Source organism: Sapajus apella, unplaced genomic scaffold, assembly GCF_009761245.1.
Source record: "Sapajus apella isolate SASKATOON/1434 unplaced genomic scaffold, GSC_monkey_1.0 scaffold49, whole genome shotgun sequence".
In the NCBI taxonomy this organism is placed as follows: domain Eukaryota; kingdom Metazoa; phylum Chordata; class Mammalia; order Primates; family Cebidae; genus Sapajus; species Sapajus apella.
This window is the reverse complement of record NW_022436989.1, coordinates 14909497-14921882: the sequence shown is the minus strand read 5'-3', so window position 1 is coordinate 14921882 and position 12386 is coordinate 14909497. Positions and strand designations below refer to the sequence as shown.

The 12386-nt window shown below is 44.9% G+C and overlaps 1 long non-coding RNA gene across 1 annotated transcript; it reads left to right on the top strand.

The window, feature by feature from the left end:
• Nucleotides 1–2493: 2493 nt before the first annotated feature.
• LOC116526078 lies at nucleotides 2494–11955 on the top strand. Its single transcript, XR_004257959.1, has 3 exons — nucleotides 2494–3526; nucleotides 6484–6608; nucleotides 11193–11955. It is a non-coding gene; the product is annotated as an uncharacterized LOC116526078 (long non-coding RNA).
• The last annotated feature ends 431 nt before the right edge of the window (nucleotides 11956–12386 follow it).

Below are 12386 nucleotides of genomic sequence, written 5' to 3'. Positions count from 1 at the left end.
AGCTGCCGTGGCACCGGGAAAGGCCCTGCAGCATGCGAAAGGCTCTCTCTTAGCTCAGAGACAGCTGGCCTTGTACTTGCAGCTCTAACTCTGACTCTATTACAGGCCTAAAACTCTTGCTACCTACATCCTTCCAACACAGCCACTTTTCTCCTCTGTGACTCAGTTTACCTCTCTGCAACTTGGCCTACTCATTGCTCTGGACCTTACTTTGAAGCTCCAAAGTTCTCCAGGTAGCAGGCATCCCAGACAACACCATCATTATGACTTTTCTGCATTTTCTGCTCAGTGGATGCCTGAAAGTTTATGTATTGATCTAAAAAGGAGTCGTTGAGCTCACGTCAAAATTAGAGCCATCTATGTTAAAATATAAATAGTAAGTGGGACTGAAGGCATTTGGCTTTAAAATTGAAATAGGTATTACAAAACTTAGATCATGGTATTATAAAACCGAACCATGATGATGGTTAGGAGAAGACACTGTCTGCCAGGGCATAGTCACATACAGGTGAGAAATTTCCTACACAATAAATGCAAGGACAGGATGTTTGAGGAAGAGCCAGAAAGCAAAATGAACACATCCATCACTTCAGGACACCATGGTCATTCCAGCTACGGAACGTCAAGATCCGCCGTAAATTTTACACGGCCTGAGACCATGTAATGATTAGGACCATACACCATGTGTAAAAATGTTTATAAATTTGGCCAGGCGCGGTGGCTTATGCCTGTAATCCCAGCACTTTGGGAGGCCGAGGTGGGTGGATCACAAGGTCAAGAGATCGAGACCATCCTGGTCAACATGGTGAAACCCCGTCTCTACTAAAAATACAAAAAATCAGCTGGGCCTGGTGGTGCGTGCCTGTAATCCCAGCTACTCAGGAGGCTGAGGCAGGAGAATTGCCTGAACCCAGGAGGCGGAGGTTGCGGTGAGCCGAGATCGCGCCATTGCACTCCAGCCTGGGTAACAAAAGCGAAACTCCGTCTCAAAAAAAAAAAAAAGTTTATAAATTTTTAATTCTGCTAACAAGCTGAAAGATTAAATAAGTTTTTCCCTCATCTTGACAATTTTACTTTTAAGATGGCCTGGCCTTAGAAGAAAACATTGGCATGACTTTAGATCAGGCAATGGTTCTCAGATGTAATACCAAAAGCACAAAAAACAGAAGAAAAATATAGGTAAGTTGGACATCATTATCGAAATTAAAAACTTCTGTGCTTCAAAGGACACCATAAAAAAAGTGAAAACACAACTCACAGAATGGGAGAAAATATTTGCAAATCATACGCTAGATAAGAGTCTAGTATCCAGAATATATACAGAACACCCACAACCCAACAATTAAAACACAACCCAGTTTTTTAAATGGGCAAAGGATTGGAAGAGATACTTCTACAAAGAAAATATGCAGATTACCGAAAAGCACATAAAAAAATGCTCAGCATCATTGGTCACTAAGGAAATGCAAACAAAACCACAATGAGATACCATTGTATATCCAGTAGGGTAATTTCAATCAAAATGACAGACAATAACCAGTATTGGCCAGGATGTAGATAAACTGGACCCCTTACGCATTGCAGGTAGGAAAGAAAAGTATGCTACAATCACTTTGAAAAAAGAGTCTGGCAGTTCTCCAAAAGTTAAACTTAGAATTACCATGAGCCAGCCATTCCACTCCTAGGTATGTACCAAGAGAACTGAAAACACGTGTCCATCTAAAAGCTAATGAACATTCAGGGTAGCATTACTCATAAGTGCCAAAAAGTGGTAATAACCCAAATGGCCACCAATTAATGAGTGGATAAAGAAAATGTGGTGCAGTGGAATATTATTCAGCCACTATTGAAGTATGGATACATGTTACAACATGAATGAATCTTAAAAATGTTATGCTGAGTGAAAGAAACCAGACCCCAAATATGACATATTGTATGATTCCATTTGTATAAAATGTCCAGATTAGGCAAATCTATAAAGCTAGAAAGATTTCCAGGAGGGTGAGTACGAATTGGTGTGGGTTATTTCTTTTAGGGGGATGATGATGAAATATTATGGAGTTAGACACTCATTGTAGTTGTACAATGTTGTGAATACACTAAAAAGTATTGAATTGGACACTTCAAAGGGTGAATTTTACGGTATGTGAGTTAAATCTCAATTTAAAAATGACTTGGAAGATCAGGTTCAAATTTCAAATTTTCATCTTTCCCTTCCCCTGGCCGCCAGCCCCAGTTCTTTTCCCACACTTGGCTCTTTGTGTGTCACGAGTGTGCTCCCATTCCCCCATATGAACCCCACTGCCCTAATGGCCAGGCTCTGTCTATGCCCCCAAAGCAGCCACCCTCAGCTCCTCTCACAGTGCCTGGAGGTGAGCATGCGGGCAGCAGAGCCTGCCCAGGAAGACATTCTTGCATGAGATCCAGGCAGGCCATGAAAGTGGACTCAGGGACATTTGAGCAAGGAATTCTGCAGTGTGGTGCTGGTGGGAGCTGGCACAGGGTCCCCTAGGCAGCTCTCTTGGCCTTGTAGTCGTCTTCCCCGTGCAGAGGGCACAGCTGGAGAAAGGCTCCAGAGAGGACCTCTGGAGTGTGTCAGGAGGTCACCCCTGCCCAGCCGGCTGCGGAGGAGTAAGGGCAGTGACGGTGCACTTAATAACATGGGAGCAAGGGGAGTGGTTGATGCATAGTTCTTAGAAACTGTGGAGCAAGGAGGGCAGCCACTCTCAAAGAGAGTCTAACCTAGTGGTGCCGGAAGGACAGAGCAGAGCACATCCTGATGCTCTGGAAGAAAAAAGGAGCATCCTTGCAAATAAACTGGGAGCCTCCAAGGGCTCAGGAAGGCAGGCCCAGAGCGGCAGCAAGGAGGTGGCAGACAGAAGGACTAGGACTGGAAGGCATGGCTGGAGCTTTGCAGGAAAATAGAGGGATGTGAGCCTGGGTCTCCGGATTTAAAACATGTGGCATTCGACTCTAGACATGCTGGCTCCCTGAGGACACCATCCTTTGACACCTCCTCCCGCTTTCACAGACGTCCTTCCTACCTGCTGCCTGATAAAAGGCTCAGACAGCTCAGCTGTCCATTTCCCCGGTGAGATAGGACCTGGTGAATGAGATTGAGGTCAGAGGCAAGACATCCCCTCAACACTGCCCATGCGCTTGGAGCAGGCGCGATGGCAAGCACCTTCTTGAGCAATACAGACCTGTTATTTTGAGCAGAACACTTAGGGAGAAAGAGATCAGAGAAATCTCCTACCCGAGGTATCATTTTCTTCCCGCTTGTGCAGAGCATGAGGCTGGGGAGGCAGTGCAGTTGTAAACTTCAGCGTGCCCCCATGTAATAGGAAATGTGTTTGATGGGCCTGGGGAGGGGCAGACCCCAGGAGGACCGTGGCAGCCCTTCCTGTTAAAGGCGAGCCCAGCGTTGTCCTAGTGCAGGGACAGCTCAGTGTTTTCCCTCTGCCTTTTGCCTACTTTTGCAGCCGCTGAGCGGCCAGAGAAAGAGCAAGCTGAGCGGCCATCAGAGGTTTGTCTTCGGCTCCATCGCCGAGTGGAGCAGCCTGGAAACGCTCCAGCCACTGGGTGGGGTGGGCTACTCCTCCGTGTTGGATGCCCCGCTTGTCTTCCATCCTGGCGGCATGGTCTCCCATTGATGGTGATGATTCATGAGATGCACTGTAGCATCTGACCAACCTCAGTTTGGATTCCAGCCAGGTCTCTTGGCCTCAATTTCTTCATCCTTAAACGCAAGAGCTTTAAGTGTGATTCTTTGTGTAAATCTCTTAGGATAATCTCTGGGACATATTAAATGCTGGAAAATTGATGATAAGTGTGATTGATTGGCCGGAGCTGGGGTTCTTTGGTTCAGTCCTTGCTAGATGACTGCAAGCAAAGGGGAAGAAATGAGGGGCTTCCCAAATCTCATCCACTGGAAATGTGCTGGCTGTAATTATTTGTTGACAGAAAAGTTTACTTTTCAAAGGAAAAAGTAATCCTTCCTTTCAAGTATGAATAAGATTCTGAGGGTATGATGGTGGATTTTAAAGTGTCTGCTTTGGAGAGTGGTTTCCAAGTATTTATTTCTAAATAATGAGTTAAAGCTCTAATCACTCAATGAGTTCTGAAAAGACCTGTAGTCAGGGAGTGCTATATAGTCATTGCTTTAAAAAGCTTTCTTCTCTAAGTACTTTTGCCTTTAAGGCTTTGTGAAGGCATCAAACCCTCTCCTCTCCCTTCCCCCACCCCCGCCCCCCTTGCTAGCTTTGGAAATGTTACAGCTCAGCTCTGGGCCACCCACCAATACCAAACACCCGCCACCTACCCTCTCAACACCCCCCACACCCTACAATAGAAGTGGAAGGTGATATTGGGTTTTCTGGCTACAAAGCCTTATGCGGGGCAGAAATAGAGGAATGCAAGAGCGAGATTAACCCACATTCAGCTTCGCCACTAAGTATCAGGAAAACTTCCCCCTCCCTTCTAGGTCTGTTACTCTTGACTTTTTTCTTTCCACACAGGACAAAGACACCTGCAATTGGCGGTGGGGGCGGAGAGGGCTCTACAGAAAATTCCGGAATTCAGATAGTTTCACGTTTTGCTATTATTTCGAAACTGCTGTCTCCCCTTCAAATGTTGGGCCAATTGCTATTTTTGTAGCACTTAGCATGAAATGGGAATGATAAATTGTTTGGTGCCAGGGACATAAAGGACAATGTAGGTAAAATACTGCTGCTGTGATTTATGGAGCTTCCTGATGCTTTTCTTCTCCTTCCTGTGGATATTCTTCCAATTCGATTTCCCTTATCTCCAATCTTGTGTCTCACTTCCAGCACTCAGGCTTCCCTTTCCCTTTTCAGGTTTGTTTTATAATAAATAATTTTCCCTCCAATGGCATGCTCTTAACAAGCCAATGGTGATTAATTCAGCCAAATTTCTCCAGCACCTTCTATGCATCCAGCAGTATGTGGGAATCAAAGATGAGGCAACCTTAGCAGTCCAGGGCTAGGCAGTCCGCCCAGGCGCAGGGCACACAGTCTGTGTATCTGGCCTGGGATCCAGGTTGGAACCTCCCTTGCTACCCAAAACAGGAGGATGCAAGCACAAACCAATGCTGAGTTAGCATGGAACCAGACTTCCCGAGAAGCCCTCAGGTGGCTGGGGCAAATCAGTCCAGCACCCTGCAAAGGGTATTTGGGAGTAGGGAAGTGGCTTTGGAAACCAGGCTACCCAGGTTTGAATCTCACCTCTGCCGCATGCCAAGTGGGTGATCTGGGGTTTAACCTTACTTATCGCCCTAAATTCCAGATTTCTCCTCAATTTAAAATGGGAATGATAACAGTACCCCTCTCACAAAGTGATTGTGAAAATTATTGGAAATACTACATGGGAAGTGCTTAATAAAATTGGCTGCATTATATATTATCACAAATAACAATAATAAGAATGTTGTTACAACAGTAAAAATAACGGAAGCCCAATCCAGGATGAGGTCTGCAGTCCAGAATGCTTTCCAGGAGGAGAGGATTTAGAAAGCTTTCAGTTAGCACAGACCTCAGCGTTAGAGACAGTGGAGCGAGTGTCAGCCCAGGGAGAAAAGGAAGCAAGGAAGCTGCTAGATTTGGGTAAGGAAGTTGGGTCATCTGGCTGGTGGCTGGGTGTGCAGATGTGGGTATTCTATTCCCAGAATGGTTGTGAGATTGGACCAGGCACTGAGCACATGACTAGAAGCCAGACACTTAAGCCAGTGGCCAAGGCAGAAGGACCAGATAAGCTAACGAGCTGTTCACAGTGGTCTGGAGTAGGAAGCCCAGCTGGCCGCTCCGTGTTCGAAGGCACTGCCAAGAAGGATGAACACAACCAGAGGCCCTGGCTGTTGTTCTGCGGTGCCCTGGGTGGGGCTCTTGGCCCAGGCTCAGGGAGAGGCTACATCTGCAGGTGTTGTGTGGCATCATGGTGGCTTGGGAAGAAGAAGCTGAGGGAAGCCAGGGCTTAGTCATAGTCAACAAACGCATCCAGCAAAGACTCTGCTCTCAGGATGTATACATTCCATGGAGAAGACAGAAATGAAACAAAGTCGCCATTTGCAACAAACCGTCAGGCTCTCTCCCTTGTGAAAATCCCTAGTGTTTTAAATTTGTGACCTGATAACATTAGGAAGGCTGTATAGCATTATGGTGATGAACCTGGCCTCTAGATTCAGCTCGTCTGGAATCAAAAACATCTCAGCCATTTACCAGTCAAGTGACCTTGGGCAAGGTCCTTGGCCTCCCTGCACTTATATTCCTTTGTCTGTAAAATCTGGATGATAGCAGTAGCCACACTGTTTTTAAAAGGACTAAATATGAGAGTAAACTGCTTGGCACGCAGATTATTGAAACTAATTAAATAAAAGAGATCTGCTTCATCCCTTCAACCAATCATTAATTTTTTTCAGTAAGTATTTACTGGAAAATATGTACTAGAGTATGCTTCTCATTGTTCCAGGGTCTAATAAACTAGTGGAAGGCAAAAGAGAAAGAGCTGGCATGGGGCATGTATACCAATGGGAGAGACGCAAGCACGTTACAATGACGGGGAACAGCAAGCTGTCTGAGTAAAAGCAAAGCCAGGTAAGGCAGTGGAGAGGGACCTGGCAACAGTCGCTGCAAAACAAAATGTAAGCAGACACCAGAATAAAGTGAGCATCCAAGCCATGCTGATTGCTGGGGGAAAGCCTTCTGGGCAGAAGGAACAGCAAACACAGAAAACCCCAGGTGAGACGATGTGGCTTAGGAAGAGTTAAGAGGCACTGAAGCCATCTTCACAGGGTTAACAAGAATTCTGTACAAAAATAGAGTTATAATGAAGCATTAATCAGGCTGCACTTTAACCCATTTCCTTGTAACCAAAGTCACAAAGCATTAGATATTGACAATTCAAATCCCCATTGTTCCTATGGATAAAATTCCCGACATTAGAATTCGGTTTTTTGTTTAATAATTGCTTAGGCAGATCCTGAAGTTCAGCAGAACAGCTGGCAACTACCAGTTTAAAGACTTTCACAGGAACTGAATCAGCACGAGAATGCAGTTTCTTCCTCTCCTTTTCCCATGACTTCACCCCACACTCTTCGACCAATCAACATCTTCATACTTTGGTCCACTCCAAAACTTATAAAAACCCTAAGCCCAAATTCCTGGAGACAAATCTGAGGTTTCTTCTCATCTCCTCGTTTGGCAGCCCTACCATTAAATCTCTTTTTCTGCTGCAACCCAGTGTCTCAGTGTATTGACCTGCTGTTTACACTGGGCAATGAACTTATTACAGTTACAGCATGTGGGTCTGGAAGTGGGGAACAAGAGGGATAAATGAAGTCAAAGAGGTGGCTGGGCCATATCTGTTTTCATTCTCACGGCAGGGGGAAGCCATTGGAAGATTTGAACAGAGGGAATGCCATGAGCAAACTCTTTGAAGGATCACTTTGGCTTCTGTGTAGGAAATAAACCACTGGGAGCAAAAGGAAACCAGAGAAACCAGTTAGTCATTCACAGCGGCAGTCAAGACTTCAGATGACTGTGGCTCAACCAGGGTGGTTGCAGTGGAGGTGGTGAGGCGTGGGTAAATTCAGAATATATTTAGAGTGAGGACTCAACAGGGAATGCTGATAGATAGAAGCAAAAAAGAACCAGGGAAGCATGACTCTATAATTTATTATGCAAACCAAGGTTTTTGGCAGTTAAAAGGGATGTTCAAAGACTGACAAGGTAGGGCACGGTGGCTCACACCTGTAATGCCAGCACTTTGGGAGGCCAAGGCAGGTAGATCACGAGATCAGAAGTTCAAGACCAGCCTGGGCAACATAGTGAAACCCCATCTCTACTAAAAATACAAACAATTAGCCAGGTGTGGTGGTGGCTGCCTGTAGTCCCAGCGACTTGGAAGGCTGAGGCAGGAGAATTGCTTGAACTGGGAGGCAGAAGTTGCAGTGAGCCAAGATCATGCCATTGCACTCCATCCCGGGTGACAGTGCGAGACTCTATCTCAGAAAAAAAAAAAAAAAAAAGACTGACAGGGTAAATTAGGATACACACTCACCTTAATCAGGGACTTTAAGTGTTGTTGTTTAACTGGGAAGATGCTATGGCAATTTCCTGAGATGAAGAATAGGGGAGGAAGAATAGGTTGCTGCGGCCAGGGGGTTGGGGAATCAAATTATTTGTATAGAGTATGTAAAGTTTAAGATGCCTACTAGACACAGCTGAAGTGTTCCTCAGAAGTTCATGAAGAGATGGTGTCACACTTCGGCATTTACGGTTCTGACGGAAGTTTTATGTAAATGGAGACGAGAAGAGCCCCAAGGACAGAACTCAGGGGCCCTCCAACGTTCTGAGGTCAGGAAAGGGAGAGGAATCCAGAAAAATGATGCTGTGAAGAAGTAGGTAAACACTCTACCAAGAAGGTAGAATGTTCCAGAAACCAAGTAAAAAAATATCAGAAAAGAAAAAGACTCAGGAGTCAACTATAGGTTATGCGTGTGTGAAGATTGTTGGTAACATTGATCATCACTTCAGGGCACTGGCGGGTGCAACCTCATAAAAGTGGGTTCAAAAGAGAATGAGAGACCAGTGAATGTAGAGAATTTCTCCAGGGTGATTCAGTGGGGGCAATTGCTGGAAAGGAGCTCTTTTTAAAGATGGGAGAAAGGATAGTGATTGTCTGCTGATGGGAATGAGACAGCAGGTGGAAGAGCTTTGATGCAGGAGAGAAAAGAGTTGATTGCATAAGCAAAGAACAGGCCAGAGAGGACAGGAACCAGTGCACATATTCAGGGTCTGGCTTCACAAGGGGCCGACACAGCTGTCCACCAGGCAGGGTACACCATCTGAGAGAGCTAAATTGGTGGACGTGGCTATAGAGTACATATTTTCTTCAAATTGCATCTACTTTCTCAGTAAAATAGGAAGCAAGATCATTGGCTGAGAATAAAGGTGAGAACAAGGTGCTAGAGGTTGAAGGAGAGAACAGAAGGTCCCAGGGAGTAAGAAAGTGAATTGACTAGGGGCTGGGTCTCTCAACAGTCCTGAGGGACCCATCTTGATGTCTGGTCATAAACTTGAGTTGATCCCAGTTTATCCAGTTATTCTTTCACTCTGGCCATAGTCAATCGCTCAGATGCAGATTCAGTATACCTGACTTTAACTAGCTTTTTTCAAGGATTCTACAAGAGAAAGACACATTGTTGAGGGTGTATGTACAGGAGTGATTAATGGGATGGACTGTAAGCTGAGAAAAAAGGAAAGTGAAAAAATGATGGGAATTTAAGGCAGTAGGGGTACTGATTAGTGTCCTAGTGGGCAAAGAATTGTTAGATTCAGACCATGGGCAGGAGTGACCTGGAAAGATAGGAGGTGGTAGTCAGAAAGCAGAGTGTTTGAAATGAGTATTTTGGCGTTTCTGTGGTTAAGGGCAGAGGAATGGGTGGCTGGGATGGGATAGAGGACAAGGTCACTAGCAAGGATGAGGATGTCAATGAAGTGTGTATGTGACTTTGAAACTGCCAAAAATGATGACAGTGAGTCAGCACTCAAACTTTTGATGAATGAGGCAAAGAGCCTATAAATGATTACAACTGGGCATGGGGGAACTGGGATGTTTATGGAGGAGGGAGAATCAATGCTAATAAATAGCAAAGACACCCCCGACACACACACCCAACAATGGCCAGGCATGGTGGAAAGGCTGTGGAGAACAGCCAACTTGAGCCACGTAGGGGAAGCAGCGGCCCCAGGAAGGGCCAGGTCTGTTTCACCATGGGAGAATGAAAGGACCATCCAACAGGAGCTGATGCTGAGGGAGGAGGTGCTGGTGGTGACTATGATTTCCAGAGCACAGGCTTTGGGTATCAGAAGCCTGGGAGCTTGAGTCAGGTTGGAGGATCAACCTAGCCACACTGGGACAGTGGTCTTGAGAAGCGATGTCCAGAGCAGCTAGGGCTTCCTATGGAAACTGCAGCAGCTTTAAGAGCTGAGAGGCAGGTTGGGATTCCCACTGTGATCCTTAGGAGTGGGTGGGTCACCTGCTCTAGCTTTATCCTCCTCCTTGGCACTGGCAACTTTGCAAAGGGGAGGAGAGATTTGAGGGCAGCAGAGCCACAGAAAGGAAGGAAAGCTCAGTGTCCTTATCAGGAGAAGGAGCAGCCATGCAAACCTCCCTCCATGCAGGAATGGTGCCCTCTCATCAAGACAATGGGAGCTCCACCAGTTAGGCAGCGACTTGCTGAGGGACAGGGATGCAAAAGTCCAGAGAGGGGTCAAGCTGGGCTAGGTTCAGGAAAAGCCAAAGATTCCATGGGTGCCTGCCTAGGGAACACCTAGACCGCTGTGCATCTCAATAGGAAGGAGTCCCGACAGGCTCCGTCACAACCCCAGGAACTGGGGTGCTGCCTGTCTCCCACAGATATTTTTACACATGTAAAGGAGGAGAGCTAGCAACGGCTTTCCTGTAACATCGGTGCTACTGCTTCTGTCTCCACGTTGAAAACAGCAATGAATTAAGAACAAAAGATTAATGTTGTTGGCCTGGTGTATTATATACTCAACTTCCATGGAAACCTAGCAGGTAGTAAATCAGCCAAAAACCATATTTAATAACGCCTAGTAAAACCCAATTTACTCACCTGCCAACCATGGAAAAGTTGATTGCTTTGTCAGAGAAACCCCATTCATTGTAGACTCTTGGAACTGCCCTAGACATGAGAATCACATTTCCCTTTTTTGGATAGAGATGATGCATTCAAAATGAGCCATAAAATAGCCTAGGAGCAACATGCCTGCTGTTAATAATAGTGCTAGATTACTTTATTTGTCATATACTCCAGGTCTGTCTACCTTGGTAGCTGGCATTGTTCCTGAATTTTTAACAAGCGCCCTTATAAGGTAGCGAGAAAAGGCATAATAACTATGGACTTGAAAAGGAAGACACGAAGAGCAATGCCCTTCCTTTCTGACTGTTTAAAACAAGTCATTTGGCTTCAGCCTTTAGGGAAGATACTAGCTTTCTGAATCACATCTCATCATTTGGTAATTGTACTGTTCAGTTTCCCGGGGGTCTTTCTACTTCATGACCTCTGGCTTGCTGATTGGATTGATCAGAAGGAAATGATGGGAAGCTTTCCTTCCCATCTCACTTATTCTGTCTCTCTGTTGTCTCCCTAGCATTTTCTCCAACTTTGCCCTCCTTCATCAACAAGCTACTTGTCCCTGAAAAAATTCCCAGTGCCCTCCAGTTGCCTCCTGGATGCAAGTGCGCTTCAGTACAAAAAGTCTGAACCAGGAGAGCTGATCACCGGAGAGGAGGCAAAGGATGCTGTTTGCTGGATAATTTCGTGCCTGTTTGCCTTCCTCTTATTTCTTTTTTCTTTGATCTATAAGCATCAATTGTTCCAAGGTGGGTAAAATGCTTTCTGCTTTTGATTGGATTTAAGATATACACCTGGTATAACTTAAAAGTACCCATATCTCTTCGGTGACAAAGAACTTGAAAGTTTGCATAGAAAAGAATTTAGGATTCAGGACTGCAACGGAAGACAAGGAATTTGGGCTCTGCTTCTAACTCCATGACTAGCATCCTAAAATCTGTATCTTTCCCTCGGGCTATGAATTTATGTCAATACTGGGCTCAAGCTCATGTCTGCAAATAAGCAATAATTCATAATCTATCCACTAAATAGGGTTATACATGTTTGTAGCAAACTAGAATAGTCTCCCTGGCTCAACTATGCCTCTTTAGAATTTTCTCACATTCATAAACAAGAGGTTGTGAATTATATAAGCCTCACTATTAATAGTAGGAGCCAAGGCTCACTCAATATTTTTAACAGATAATCATTCTTTGCAGGAAGTACTAAAGTGCAATATTTCTCAATTTAGCCTCGGTGGATACATTCCCAGGGATCAGAATGCTTACAAATGCATTTTTTAAAATTTTGTTAATACTATACAAATATATGTATAATCTGAGATTATCAGCTCAGATTATATGTTTTCTGTGTTTTCATTTGGTTTACAGTTTACATACTAGCACAACATACAGATTTCTTTAACTCTACACCGGGTGATACCAGACTATGTATTTTTGAATGCATGTACTCATTTTATCTTCACATCAACCCTACAAGGTAGATTCTATTAACATATGCATTTTATAGATGAGGAAGCAGGCACAGGGACATCAAGTGTCATGCTTCATTTTACAAAGCAGAAACATGCTGGCGTCAGAACTCAACCAGGCAGTCTTGCTTCAGAGTTGGTAGCTCGTAACTACTTCGCTATTTTGCTCCTCCAACTGGTAGCACTTCACTTCTAATGTGGTATTTCACAAACTGGGCTCCAAGGAATCCAGGAGATTTG